The sequence below is a fragment of the Garra rufa genome, unplaced genomic scaffold (assembly GCF_049309525.1).
Source record: "Garra rufa unplaced genomic scaffold, GarRuf1.0 hap1_unplaced_002, whole genome shotgun sequence".
Classification (NCBI taxonomy): domain Eukaryota; kingdom Metazoa; phylum Chordata; class Actinopteri; order Cypriniformes; family Cyprinidae; genus Garra; species Garra rufa.
The window spans coordinates 599,058-615,435 of record NW_027394277.1 but is presented as its reverse complement, the minus strand read 5'-3'; positions in this window follow the sequence as shown (position 1 = coordinate 615,435).

Below are 16,378 nucleotides of genomic sequence, written 5' to 3'. Positions count from 1 at the left end.
GCTATAACCTACGTTTAACCTAAATATAAATGATTTTATTCAGTATTTTTGTGCGTCCTCTATAAAGCACCATTTATGAGTAGTGCGCATGCGCACAAATGCCTAAGGGAACTTTCGGAGTATAAGAGGGAAACTGTGCTAAATCAAACATAAAATACAGCGAAATGACAGGGAGCAAGAAAATATTACGTGAGTGATTAGGTGCTTTGTTCAATACAGGTGCATTTTTTTGAGAGCTCTAATCAGGTAAATAGCATAAGTTATTGGTGAGGTTAACAACAGCCGTACTTTGTTGAACTAACGTGGTTCAAACGATGAGACCATATGAAACAGTCTTTACTAGCTTATTCGTTTCCACAAAAATGCTGCACAAATAAGCAAGCATTTTAACGTTTTAAAAACACTAATCTACAATTATTGTTCAATCGCTGGAGTGTTTTATTTTTTATTATTTTTAATGCCTTTAAAATATGTAGTTTTGTGAACACGGACGAAGAAACGCCAGCCCCGAAGCTCATCCGTAAACCACATAAACAGCTCATATGCGCTTAATATAGCTCTTTAAAATGATATTCTGTTTACATTGTGTACAGTCGCTGGAGTGTTTTTATTTAAATGCTTTTAAAGAGGCTCAGTGGTGTAGTTCGCAGACCGAGAGCTCGGAGCCTTGACTCTCATGTCAGTAAAACAGAAAACACTGGCTGAAGACAGCTCTCTCCGTTTTAAATGAAACTGCTTGCAAACTCCTGAAATTAGCTCTTGTTCAAAGGGGTTGACGGAATGAAATCGCTGGAACATTTAAATTTTAAAAGGCCGTATTTATTTTCATTTTCCGCTCCACCCCTTCAGTGGAGTGGAATGGCCTAAACTGGGCATTATTTTTCGTATGTGACCTGTGGTTAGAAGCATTGTTTCTTGTTAGCAAGACATATGCCTTAATAAATTATGTTCTTGGGCATAATTTGCAAGCTAACATGAAGTAAAAGCTATAACCTACGTTTAACCTAAATATAAATGATTTTATTCAGTATTTTTGTGCGTCCTCTATAAAGCAACATTTATGAGTAGTGCGCATGCGCACAAATGCCTAAGGGAACTTTCGGAGTATAAGAGGGAAACTGTGCTAAATCAAACATAAAATACAGCGAAATGACAGGGAATAAAAAATATTAAATGAGTGATTAGTTGCTATGTTCAATACAGTTGCTTTTTTTGAGAACTCTAATCAGGTAAATAGCTGAAGTTATTAGTTGGTCATTAAAAACGGCCGTGCTTTGTTGAACTATGTGGTTCAAACGATGAGACCATATTCATGAAACAGTCTTTACTAGCTAATTCGTTTCCACAAAAATGCAGCACAAATAAGCAAGCATTTTAACGTTTTCAATACACTAATCTACTATTACTGTTCAATCGCTGGAGTGTTTTTATTTTTTATTTTTTAAATGCCTTTAAAATGTGTAGTTTTGTGAACACGGACGAAGAAACGCCAGCCCCGAAGCTCATCCGTAAACCACATAAACAGCTCATATGCGCTTAATATAGCTCTTTAAAATGATATTCTGTTTACATTGTGTACAGTCGCTGGAGTGTTTTTATTTAAATGCTTTTAAAGAGACCGAGAGCTCGGAGCCTTGACTCTCATGTCAGTAAAACAGAAAACACTGGCTGAAGGCAGCTCTCTCCGTTTTAAATGAAACTGCTTGCAAACTCCTGAAATTAGCTCTTGTTCAAAGGGGTTGACGGAATGAAATCGCTGGAACATTTAAATTTTAAAAGGCCGTATTTATTTTCATTTTCCGCTCCACCCCTTCAGTGGAGTGGAATGGCCTAAACTGGGCATTATTTTTCGTACGTGACCTGTGGTTAGAAGCATTGTTTCTTGTTAGCAAGACATATGGCTTAATAAATTATGTTCTTGGGCATAATTTGCAAGCTAACATGAAGTAAAAGCTATAACCTACGTTTAACCTAAATATAAATGATTTTATTCAGTATTTTTGTGCGTCCTCTATAAAGCAACATTTATGAGTAGTGCGCATGCGCACAAATGCCTAAGGGAACTTTCGGAGTATAAGAGGGAAACTGTGCTAAATCAAACATAAAATACAGCGAAATGACAGGGAGCAAGAAAATATTACGTGAGTGATTAGGTGCTTTGTTCAATACAGGTGCATTTTTTTGAGAACTCTAATCAGGTAAATAGCAGAAGTTATTAGTTGGTCATTAAAAACGGCCGTGCTTTGTTGAACTATGTGGTTCAAACGATGAGACCATATTCATGAAACAGTCTTTACTAGCTAATTCGTTTCCACAAAAATGCAGCACAAATAAGCAAGCATTTTAACGTTTTCAATACACTAATCTACTATTACTGTTCAATCGCTGGAGTGTTTTTATTTTTTATTTTTTAAATGCCTTTAAAATGTGTAGTTTTGTGAACACGGACGAAGAAACGCCAGCCCCGAAGCTCATCCGTAAACCACATAAACAGCTCATATGCGCTTAATATAGCTCTTTAAAATGATATTCTGTTTACATTGTGTACAGTCGCTGGAGTGTTTTTATTTAAATGCTTTTAAAGAGACCGAGAGCTCGGAGCCTTGACTCTCATGTCAGTAAAACAGAAAACACTGGCTGAAGGCAGCTCTCTCCGTTTTAAATGAAACTGCTTGCAAACTCCTGAAATTAGCTCTTGTTCAAAGGGGTTGACGGAATGAAATCGCTGGAACATTTAAATTTTAAAAGGCCGTATTTATTTTCATTTTCCGCTCCACCCCTTCAGTGGAGTGGAATGGCCTAAACTGGGCATTATTTTTCGTACGTGACCTGTGGTTAGAAGCATTGTTTCTTGTTAGCAAGACATATGGCTTAATAAATTATGTTCTTGGGCATAATTTGCAAGCTAACATGAAGTAAAAGCTATAACCTACGTTTAACCTAAATATAAATGATTTTATTCAGTATTTTTGTGCGTCCTCTATAAAGCAACATTTATGAGTAGTGCGCATGCGCACAAATGCCTAAGGGAACTTTCGGAGTATAAGAGGGAAACTGTGCTAAATCAAACATAAAATACAGCGAAATGACAGGGAGCAAGAAAATATTACGTGAGTGATTAGGTGCTTTGTTCAATACAGGTGCATTTTTTTGAGAACTCTAATCAGGTAAATAGCAGAAGTTATTAGTTGGTCATTAAAAACGGCCGTGCTTTGTTGAACTATGTGGTTCAAACGATGAGACCATATTCATGAAACAGTCTTTACTAGCTAATTCGTTTCCACAAAAATGCAGCACAAATAAGCAAGCATTTTAACGTTTTCAATACACTAATCTACTATTACTGTTCAATCGCTGGAGTGTTTTTATTTTTTATTTTTTAAATGCCTTTAAAATGTGTAGTTTTGTGAACACGGACGAAGAAACGCCAGCCCCGAAGCTCATCCGTAAACCATATAAAGCAGCTCATATGCGCTTAATATAGCTCTTTAAAATGATATTATGTTTACATTGCGTACAGTCGCTGGAGTGTTTTTATTTAAATGCTTTTAAAAGAGGCTCAGTGATGTAGTTCGCAGACCGAGAGCTCGGAGCCTTGACTCTCATGTCAGTACAACAGAAAACACTGGCTGAAGGCAGCTCTCTCCGTTTTAAATGAAACTGCTTGCAAACTCCTGAAATTAGCTCTTGTTCAAAGGGGTTGACGGAATGAAATCGCTGGAACATTTAAATTTTAAAAGGCCGTATTTATTTTCATTTTCCGCTAAACCCCTTCAGTGGAGTGGAATGGCCTAAACTGGGCATTATTTTTCGTACGTGACCTGTGGTTAGAAGCATTGTTTCTTGTTAGCAAGACATATGGCTTAATAAATTATGTTCTTGGGCATAATTTGCAAGCTAACATGCAGTAAAAGCTATAACCTACGTTTAACCTAAATATAAATGATTTTATTCAGTATTTTTGTGCGTCCTCTATAAAGCACCATTTATGAGTAGTGCGCATGCGCACAAATGCCTAAGGGAACTTTCGGAGTATAAGAGGGAAACTGTGCTAAATCAAACATAAAATACAGCGAAATGACAGGGAGCAAGAAAATATTACGTGAGTGATTAGGTGCTTTGTTCAATACAGGTGCATTTTTTTGAGAGCTCTAATCAGTTAAATAGCATAAGTTATTGGTGAGGTTAACAACAGCCGTACTTTGTTGAACTAACGTGGTTCAAACGATGAGACCATATGAAACAGTCTTTACTAGCTTATTCGTTTCCACAAAAATGCTGCACAAATAAGCAAGCATTTTAACGTTTTAAAAACACTAATCTACAATTATTGTTCAATCGCTGGAGTGTTTTATTTTTTATTATTTTTAATGCCTTTAAAATATGTAGTTTTGTGAACACGGACGAAGAAACGCCAGCCCCGAAGCTCATCCGTAAACCACATAAACAGCTCATATGCGCTTAATATAGCTCTTTAAAATGATATTCTGTTTACATTGTGTACAGTCGCTGGAGTGTTTTTATTTAAATGCTTTTAAAGAGGCTCAGTGGTGTAGTTCGCAGACCGAGAGCTCGGAGCCTTGACTCTCATGTCAGTAAAACAGAAAACACTGGCTGAAGACAGCTCTCTCCGTTTTAAATGAAACTGCTTGCAAACTCCTGAAATTAGCTCTTGTTCAAAGGGGTTGACGGAATGAAATCGCTGGAACATTTAAATTTTAAAAGGCCGTATTTATTTTCATTTTCCGCTCCACCCCTTCAGTGGAGTGGAATGGCCTAAACTGGGCATTATTTTTCGTACGTGACCTGTGGTTAGAAGCATTGTTTCTTGTTAGCAAGACATATGGCTTAATAAATTATGTTCTTGGGCATAATTTGCAAGCTAACATGAAGTAAAAGCTATAACCTACGTTTAACCTAAATATAAATGATTTTATTCAGTATTTTTGTGCGTCCTCTATAAAGCAACATTTATGAGTAGTGCGCATGCGCACAAATGCCTAAGGGAACTTTCGGAGTATAAGAGGGAAACTGTGCTAAATCAAACATAAAATACAGCGAAATGACAGGGAGCAAGAAAATATTACGTGAGTGATTAGGTGCTTTGTTCAATACAGGTGCATTTTTTTGAGAACTCTAATCAGGTAAATAGCAGAAGTTATTAGTTGGTCATTAAAAACGGCCGTGCTTTGTTGAACTATGTGGTTCAAACGATGAGACCATATTCATGAAACAGTCTTTACTAGCTAATTCGTTTCCACAAAAATGCAGCACAAATAAGCAAGCATTTTAACGTTTTCAATACACTAATCTACTATTACTGTTCAATCGCTGGAGTGTTTTTATTTTTTATTTTTTAAATGCCTTTAAAATGTGTAGTTTTGTGAACACGGACGAAGAAACGCCAGCCCCGAAGCTCATCCGTAAACCACATAAACAGCTCATATGCGCTTAATATAGCTCTTTAAAATGATATTCTGTTTACATTGTGTACAGTCGCTGGAGTGTTTTTATTTAAATGCTTTTAAAGAGACCGAGAGCTCGGAGCCTTGACTCTCATGTCAGTAAAACAGAAAACACTGGCTGAAGGCAGCTCTCTCCGTTTTAAATGAAACTGCTTGCAAACTCCTGAAATTAGCTCTTGTTCAAAGGGGTTGACGGAATGAAATCGCTGGAACATTTAAATTTTAAAAGGCCGTATTTATTTTCATTTTCCGCTCCACCCCTTCAGTGGAGTGGAATGGCCTAAACTGGGCATTATTTTTCGTACGTGACCTGTGGTTAGAAGCATTGTTTCTTGTTAGCAAGACATATGGCTTAATAAATTATGTTCTTGGGCATAATTTGCAAGCTAACATGAAGTAAAAGCTATAACCTACGTTTAACCTAAATATAAATGATTTTATTCAGTATTTTTGTGCGTCCTCTATAAAGCAACATTTATGAGTAGTGCGCATGCGCACAAATGCCTAAGGGAACTTTCGGAGTATAAGAGGGAAACTGTGCTAAATCAAACATAAAATACAGCGAAATGACAGGGAGCAAGAAAATATTACGTGAGTGATTAGGTGCTTTGTTCAATACAGGTGCATTTTTTTGAGAACTCTAATCAGGTAAATAGCAGAAGTTATTAGTTGGTCATTAAAAACGGCCGTGCTTTGTTGAACTATGTGGTTCAAACGATGAGACCATATTCATGAAACAGTCTTTACTAGCTAATTCGTTTCCACAAAAATGCAGCACAAATAAGCAAGCATTTTAACGTTTTAAATACACTAATCTACAATTATTGTTCAATCGCTGGAGTGTTTTTTTATTTTTTAAATGCCTTTAAAATATGTAGTTTTGTGAACACGGACGAAGAAACGCCAGCCCCGAAGGTCATCCGTAAACCACATAAACAGCTCATATGCGCTTAATATAGCTCTTTAAAATGATATTCTGTTTACATTGTGTACAGTCGCTGGAGTGTTTTTATTTAAATGCTTTTAAAGAGACCGAGAGCTCGGAGCCTTGACTCTCATGTCAGTAAAACAGAAAACACTGGCTGAAGGCAGCTCTCTCCGTTTTAAATGAAACTGCTTGCAAACTCCTGAAATTAGCTCTTGTTCAAAGGGGTTGACGGAATGAAATCGCTGGAACATTTAAATTTTAAAAGGCCGTATTTATTTTCATTTTCCGCTCCACCCCTTCAGTGGAGTGGAATGGCCTAAACTGGGCATTATTTTTCGTACGTGACCTGTGGTTAGAAGCATTGTTTCTTGTTAGCAAGACATATGGCTTAATAAATTATGTTCTTGGGCATAATTTGCAAGCTAACATGAAGTAAAAGCTATAACCTACGTTTAACCTAAATATAAATGATTTTATTCAGTATTTTTGTGCGTCCTCTATAAAGCAACATTTATGAGTAGTGCGCATGCGCACAAATGCCTAAGGGAACTTTCGGAGTATAAGAGGGAAACTGTGCTAAATCAAACATAAAATACAGCGAAATGACAGGGAGCAAGAAAATATTACGTGAGTGATTAGGTGCTTTGTTCAATACAGGTGCATTTTTTTGAGAACTCTAATCAGGTAAATAGCAGAAGTTATTAGTTGGTCATTAAAAACGGCCGTGCTTTGTTGAACTATGTGGTTCAAACGATGAGACCATATTCATGAAACAGTCTTTACTAGCTAATTCGTTTCCACAAAAATGCAGCACAAATAAGCAAGCATTTTAACGTTTTAAATACACTAATCTACAATTATTGTTCAATCGCTGGAGTGTTTTTTTATTTTTTAAATGCCTTTAAAATATGTAGTTTTGTGAACACGGACGAAGAAACGCCAGCCCCGAAGGTCATCCGTAAACCACATAAACAGCTCATATGCGCTTAATATAGCTCTTTAAAATGATATTCTGTTTACATTGTGTACAGTCGCTGGAGTGTTTTTATTTAAATGCTTTTAAAGAGACCGAGAGCTCGGAGCCTTGACTCTCATGTCAGTAAAACAGAAAACACTGGCTGAAGGCAGCTCTCTCCGTTTTAAATGAAACTGCTTGCAAACTCCTGAAATTAGCTCTTGTTCAAAGGGGTTGACGGAATGAAATCGCTGGAACATTTAAATTTTAAAAGGCCGTATTTATTTTCATTTTCCGCTCCACCCCTTCAGTGGAGTGGAATGGCCTAAACTGGGCATTATTTTTCGTACGTGACCTGTGGTTAGAAGCATTGTTTCTTGTTAGCAAGACATATGGCTTAATAAATTATGTTCTTGGGCATAATTTGCAAGCTAACATGAAGTAAAAGCTATAACCTACGTTTAACCTAAATATAAATGATTTTATTCAGTATTTTTGTGCGTCCTCTATAAAGCAACATTTATGAGTAGTGCGCATGCGCACAAATGCCTAAGGGAACTTTCGGAGTATAAGAGGGAAACTGTGCTAAATCAAACATAAAATACAGCGAAATGACAGGGAGCAAGAAAATATTACGTGAGTGATTAGGTGCTTTGTTCAATACAGGTGCATTTTTTTTGAGAACTCTAATCAGGTAAATAGCAGAAGTTATTAGTTGGTCATTAAAAACGGCCGTGCTTTGTTGAACTATGTGGTTCAAACGATGAGACCATATTCATGAAACAGTCTTTACTAGCTAATTCGTTTCCACAAAAATGCAGCACAAATAAGCAAGCATTTTAACGTTTTCAATACACTAATCTACTATTACTGTTCAATCGCTGGAGTGTTTTTATTTTTTATTTTTTAAATGCCTTTAAAATGTGTAGTTTTGTGAACACGGACGAAGAAACGCCAGCCCCGAAGCTCATCCGTAAACCACATAAACAGCTCATATGCGCTTAATATAGCTCTTTAAAATGATATTCTGTTTACATTGTGTACAGTCGCTGGAGTGTTTTTATTTAAATGCTTTTAAAGAGACCGAGAGCTCGGAGCCTTGACTCTCATGTCAGTAAAACAGAAAACACTGGCTGAAGGCAGCTCTCTCCGTTTTAAATGAAACTGCTTGCAAACTCCTGAAATTAGCTCTTGTTCAAAGGGGTTGACGGAATGAAATCGCTGGAACATTTAAATTTTAAAAGGCCGTATTTATTTTCATTTTCCGCTCCACCCCTTCAGTGGAGTGGAATGGCCTAAACTGGGCATTATTTTTCGTACGTGACCTGTGGTTAGAAGCATTGTTTCTTGTTAGCAAGACATATGGCTTAATAAATTATGTTCTTGGGCATAATTTGCAAGCTAACATGAAGTAAAAGCTATAACCTACGTTTAACCTAAATATAAATGATTTTATTCAGTATTTTTGTGCGTCCTCTATAAAGCAACATTTATGAGTAGTGCGCATGCGCACAAATGCCTAAGGGAACTTTCGGAGTATAAGAGGGAAACTGTGCTAAATCAAACATAAAATACAGCGAAATGACAGGGAGCAAGAAAATATTACGTGAGTGATTAGGTGCTTTGTTCAATACAGGTGCATTTTTTTGAGAACTCTAATCAGGTAAATAGCAGAAGTTATTAGTTGGTCATTAAAAACGGCCGTGCTTTGTTGAACTATGTGGTTCAAACGATGAGACCATATTCATGAAACAGTCTTTACTAGCTAATTCGTTTCCACAAAAATGCAGCACAAATAAGCAAGCATTTTAACGTTTTAAATACACTAATCTACAATTATTGTTCAATCGCTGGAGTGTTTTTTTATTTTTTAAATGCCTTTAAAATATGTAGTTTTGTGAACACGGACGAAGAAACGCCAGCCCCGAAGGTCATCCGTAAACCACATAAACAGCTCATATGCGCTTAATATAGCTCTTTAAAATGATATTCTGTTTACATTGTGTACAGTCGCTGGAGTGTTTTTATTTAAATGCTTTTAAAAGAGGCTCAGTGATGTAGTTCGCAGACCGAGAGCTCGGAGCCTTGACTCTCATGTCAGTACAACAGAAAACACTGGCTGAAGGCAGCTCTCTCCGTTTTAAATGAAACTGCTTGCAAACTCCTGAAATTAGCTCTTGTTCAAAGGGGTTGACGGAATGAAATCGCTGGAACATTTAAATTTTAAAAGGCCGTATTTATTTTCATTTTCCGCTAAACCCCTTCAGTGGAGTGGAATGGCCTAAACTGGGCATTATTTTTCGTACGTGACCTGTGGTTAGAAGCATTGTTTCTTGTTAGCAAGACATATGGCTTAATAAATTATGTTCTTGGGCATAATTTGCAAGCTAACATGCAGTAAAAGCTATAACCTACGTTTAACCTAAATATAAATGATTTTATTCAGTATTTTTGTGCGTCCTCTATAAAGCACCATTTATGAGTAGTGCGCATGCGCACAAATGCCTAAGGGAACTTTCGGAGTATAAGAGGGAAACTGTGCTAAATCAAACATAAAATACAGCGAAATGACAGGGAGCAAGAAAATATTACGTGAGTGATTAGGTGCTTTGTTCAATACAGGTGCATTTTTTTGAGAGCTCTAATCAGTTAAATAGCATAAGTTATTGGTGAGGTTAACAACAGCCGTACTTTGTTGAACTAACGTGGTTCAAACGATGAGACCATATGAAACAGTCTTTACTAGCTTATTCGTTTCCACAAAAATGCTGCACAAATAAGCAAGCATTTTAACGTTTTAAAAACACTAATCTACAATTATTGTTCAATCGCTGGAGTGTTTTATTTTTTATTATTTTTAATGCCTTTAAAATATGTAGTTTTGTGAACACGGACGAAGAAACGCCAGCCCCGAAGCTCATCCGTAAACCACATAAACAGCTCATATGCGCTTAATATAGCTCTTTAAAATGATATTCTGTTTACATTGTGTACAGTCGCTGGAGTGTTTTTATTTAAATGCTTTTAAAGAGGCTCAGTGGTGTAGTTCGCAGACCGAGAGCTCGGAGCCTTGACTCTCATGTCAGTAAAACAGAAAACACTGGCTGAAGACAGCTCTCTCCGTTTTAAATGAAACTGCTTGCAAACTCCTGAAATTAGCTCTTGTTCAAAGGGGTTGACGGAATGAAATCGCTGGAACATTTAAATTTTAAAAGGCCGTATTTATTTTCATTTTCCGCTCCACCCCTTCAGTGGAGTGGAATGGCCTAAACTGGGCATTATTTTTCGTACGTGACCTGTGGTTAGAAGCATTGTTTCTTGTTAGCAAGACATATGCCTTAATAAATTATGTTCTTGGGCATAATTTGCAAGCTAACATGAAGTAAAAGCTATAACCTACGTTTAACCTAAATATAAATGATTTTATTCAGTATTTTTGTGCGTCCTCTATAAAGCAACATTTATGAGTAGTGCGCATGCGCACAAATGCCTAAGGGAACTTTCGGAGTATAAGAGGGAAACTGTGCTAAATCAAACATAAAATACAGCGAAATGACAGGGAATAAAAAATATTAAATGAGTGATTAGTTGCTATGTTCAATACAGTTGCTTTTTTTGAGAACTCTAATCAGGTAAATAGCTGAAGTTATTAGTTGGTCATTAAAAACGGCCGTGCTTTGTTGAACTATGTGGTTCAAACGATGAGACCATATTCATGAAACAGTCTTTACTAGCTAATTCGTTTCCACAAAAATGCAGCACAAATAAGCAAGCATTTTAACGTTTTCAATACACTAATCTACTATTACTGTTCAATCGCTGGAGTGTTTTTATTTTTTATTTTTTAAATGCCTTTAAAATGTGTAGTTTTGTGAACACGGACGAAGAAACGCCAGCCCCGAAGCTCATCCGTAAACCACATAAACAGCTCATATGCGCTTAATATAGCTCTTTAAAATGATATTCTGTTTACATTGTGTACAGTCGCTGGAGTGTTTTTATTTAAATGCTTTTAAAGAGACCGAGAGCTCGGAGCCTTGACTCTCATGTCAGTAAAACAGAAAACACTGGCTGAAGGCAGCTCTCTCCGTTTTAAATGAAACTGCTTGCAAACTCCTGAAATTAGCTCTTGTTCAAAGGGGTTGACGGAATGAAATCGCTGGAACATTTAAATTTTAAAAGGCCGTATTTATTTTCATTTTCCGCTCCACCCCTTCAGTGGAGTGGAATGGCCTAAACTGGGCATTATTTTTCGTACGTGACCTGTGGTTAGAAGCATTGTTTCTTGTTAGCAAGACATATGGCTTAATAAATTATGTTCTTGGGCATAATTTGCAAGCTAACATGAAGTAAAAGCTATAACCTACGTTTAACCTAAATATAAATGATTTTATTCAGTATTTTTGTGCGTCCTCTATAAAGCAACATTTATGAGTAGTGCGCATGCGCACAAATGCCTAAGGGAACTTTCGGAGTATAAGAGGGAAACTGTGCTAAATCAAACATAAAATACAGCGAAATGACAGGGAGCAAGAAAATATTACGTGAGTGATTAGGTGCTTTGTTCAATACAGGTGCATTTTTTTGAGAACTCTAATCAGGTAAATAGCAGAAGTTATTAGTTGGTCATTAAAAACGGCCGTGCTTTGTTGAACTATGTGGTTCAAACGATGAGACCATATTCATGAAACAGTCTTTACTAGCTAATTCGTTTCCACAAAAATGCAGCACAAATAAGCAAGCATTTTAACGTTTTCAATACACTAATCTACTATTACTGTTCAATCGCTGGAGTGTTTTTATTTTTTATTTTTTAAATGCCTTTAAAATGTGTAGTTTTGTGAACACGGACGAAGAAACGCCAGCCCCGAAGCTCATCCGTAAACCACATAAACAGCTCATATGCGCTTAATATAGCTCTTTAAAATGATATTCTGTTTACATTGTGTACAGTCGCTGGAGTGTTTTTATTTAAATGCTTTTAAAGAGACCGAGAGCTCGGAGCCTTGACTCTCATGTCAGTAAAACAGAAAACACTGGCTGAAGGCAGCTCTCTCCGTTTTAAATGAAACTGCTTGCAAACTCCTGAAATTAGCTCTTGTTCAAAGGGGTTGACGGAATGAAATCGCTGGAACATTTAAATTTTAAAAGGCCGTATTTATTTTCATTTTCCGCTCCACCCCTTCAGTGGAGTGGAATGGCCTAAACTGGGCATTATTTTTCGTACGTGACCTGTGGTTAGAAGCATTGTTTCTTGTTAGCAAGACATATGGCTTAATAAATTATGTTCTTGGGCATAATTTGCAAGCTAACATGAAGTAAAAGCTATAACCTACGTTTAACCTAAATATAAATGATTTTATTCAGTATTTTTGTGCGTCCTCTATAAAGCAACATTTATGAGTAGTGCGCATGCGCACAAATGCCTAAGGGAACTTTCGGAGTATAAGAGGGAAACTGTGCTAAATCAAACATAAAATACAGCGAAATGACAGGGAGCAAGAAAATATTACGTGAGTGATTAGGTGCTTTGTTCAATACAGGTGCATTTTTTTGAGAACTCTAATCAGGTAAATAGCAGAAGTTATTAGTTGGTCATTAAAAACGGCCGTGCTTTGTTGAACTATGTGGTTCAAACGATGAGACCATATTCATGAAACAGTCTTTACTAGCTAATTCGTTTCCACAAAAATGCAGCACAAATAAGCAAGCATTTTAACGTTTTAAATACACTAATCTACAATTATTGTTCAATCGCTGGAGTGTTTTTTTATTTTTTAAATGCCTTTAAAATATGTAGTTTTGTGAACACGGACGAAGAAACGCCAGCCCCGAAGGTCATCCGTAAACCACATAAACAGCTCATATGCGCTTAATATAGCTCTTTAAAATGATATTCTGTTTACATTGTGTACAGTCGCTGGAGTGTTTTTATTTAAATGCTTTTAAAGAGACCGAGAGCTCGGAGCCTTGACTCTCATGTCAGTAAAACAGAAAACACTGGCTGAAGGCAGCTCTCTCCGTTTTAAATGAAACTGCTTGCAAACTCCTGAAATTAGCTCTTGTTCAAAGGGGTTGACGGAATGAAATCGCTGGAACATTTAAATTTTAAAAGGCCGTATTTATTTTCATTTTCCGCTCCACCCCTTCAGTGGAGTGGAATGGCCTAAACTGGGCATTATTTTTCGTACGTGACCTGTGGTTAGAAGCATTGTTTCTTGTTAGCAAGACATATGGCTTAATAAATTATGTTCTTGGGCATAATTTGCAAGCTAACATGAAGTAAAAGCTATAACCTACGTTTAACCTAAATATAAATGATTTTATTCAGTATTTTTGTGCGTCCTCTATAAAGCAACATTTATGAGTAGTGCGCATGCGCACAAATGCCTAAGGGAACTTTCGGAGTATAAGAGGGAAACTGTGCTAAATCAAACATAAAATACAGCGAAATGACAGGGAGCAAGAAAATATTACGTGAGTGATTAGGTGCTTTGTTCAATACAGGTGCATTTTTTTGAGAACTCTAATCAGGTAAATAGCAGAAGTTATTAGTTGGTCATTAAAAACGGCCGTGCTTTGTTGAACTATGTGGTTCAAACGATGAGACCATATTCATGAAACAGTCTTTACTAGCTAATTCGTTTCCACAAAAATGCAGCACAAATAAGCAAGCATTTTAACGTTTTAAATACACTAATCTACAATTATTGTTCAATCGCTGGAGTGTTTTTTTATTTTTTAAATGCCTTTAAAATATGTAGTTTTGTGAACACGGACGAAGAAACGCCAGCCCCGAAGGTCATCCGTAAACCACATAAACAGCTCATATGCGCTTAATATAGCTCTTTAAAATGATATTCTGTTTACATTGTGTACAGTCGCTGGAGTGTTTTTATTTAAATGCTTTTAAAGAGACCGAGAGCTCGGAGCCTTGACTCTCATGTCAGTAAAACAGAAAACACTGGCTGAAGGCAGCTCTCTCCGTTTTAAATGAAACTGCTTGCAAACTCCTGAAATTAGCTCTTGTTCAAAGGGGTTGACGGAATGAAATCGCTGGAACATTTAAATTTTAAAAGGCCGTATTTATTTTCATTTTCCGCTCCACCCCTTCAGTGGAGTGGAATGGCCTAAACTGGGCATTATTTTTCGTACGTGACCTGTGGTTAGAAGCATTGTTTCTTGTTAGCAAGACATATGGCTTAATAAATTATGTTCTTGGGCATAATTTGCAAGCTAACATGAAGTAAAAGCTATAACCTACGTTTAACCTAAATATAAATGATTTTATTCAGTATTTTTGTGCGTCCTCTATAAAGCAACATTTATGAGTAGTGCGCATGCGCACAAATGCCTAAGGGAACTTTCGGAGTATAAGAGGGAAACTGTGCTAAATCAAACATAAAATACAGCGAAATGACAGGGAGCAAGAAAATATTACGTGAGTGATTAGGTGCTTTGTTCAATACAGGTGCATTTTTTTGAGAACTCTAATCAGGTAAATAGCAGAAGTTATTAGTTGGTCATTAAAAACGGCCGTGCTTTGTTGAACTATGTGGTTCAAACGATGAGACCATATTCATGAAACAGTCTTTACTAGCTAATTCGTTTCCACAAAAATGCAGCACAAATAAGCAAGCATTTTAACGTTTTAAATACACTAATCTACAATTATTGTTCAATCGCTGGAGTGTTTTTTTATTTTTTAAATGCCTTTAAAATATGTAGTTTTGTGAACACGGACGAAGAAACGCCAGCCCCGAAGGTCATCCGTAAACCACATAAACAGCTCATATGCGCTTAATATAGCTCTTTAAAATGATATTCTGTTTACATTGTGTACAGTCGCTGGAGTGTTTTTATTTAAATGCTTTTAAAGAGACCGAGAGCTCGGAGCCTTGACTCTCATGTCAGTAAAACAGAAAACACTGGCTGAAGGCAGCTCTCTCCGTTTTAAATGAAACTGCTTGCAAACTCCTGAAATTAGCTCTTGTTCAAAGGGGTTGACGGAATGAAATCGCTGGAACATTTAAATTTTAAAAGGCCGTATTTATTTTCATTTTCCGCTCCACCCCTTCAGTGGAGTGGAATGGCCTAAACTGGGCATTATTTTTCGTACGTGACCTGTGGTTAGAAGCATTGTTTCTTGTTAGCAAGACATATGGCTTAATAAATTATGTTCTTGGGCATAATTTGCAAGCTAACATGAAGTAAAAGCTATAACCTACGTTTAACCTAAATATAAATGATTTTTATTCAGTATTTTTGTGCGTCCTCTATAAAGCAACATTTATGAGTAGTGCGCATGCGCACAAATGCCTAAGGGAACTTTCGGAGTATAAGAGGGAAACTGTGCTAAATCAAACATAAAATACAGCGAAATGACAGGGAGCAAGAAAATATTACGTGAGTGATTAGGTGCTTTGTTCAATACAGGTGCATTTTTTTGAGAACTCTAATCAGGTAAATAGCAGAAGTTATTAGTTGGTCATTAAAAACGGCCGTGCTTTGTTGAACTATGTGGTTCAAACGATGAGACCATATTCATGAAACAGTCTTTACTAGCTAATTCGTTTCCACAAAAATGCAGCACAAATAAGCAAGCATTTTAACGTTTTCAATACACTAATCTACTATTACTGTTCAATCGCTGGAGTGTTTTTATTTTTTATTTTTTAAATGCCTTTAAAATGTGTAGTTTTGTGAACACGGACGAAGAAACGCCAGCCCCGAAGCTCATCCGTAAACCACATAAACAGCTCATATGCGCTTAATATAGCTCTTTAAAATGATATTCTGTTTACATTGTGTACAGTCGCTGGAGTGTTTTTATTTAAATGCTTTTAAAGAGACCGAGAGCTCGGAGCCTTGACTCTCATGTCAGTAAAACAGAAAACACTGGCTGAAGGCAGCTCTCTCCGTTTTAAATGAAACTGCTTGCAAACTCCTGAAATTAGCTCTTGTTCAAAGGGGTTGACGGAATGAAATCGCTGGAACATTTAAATTTTAAAAGGCCGTATTTATTTTCAT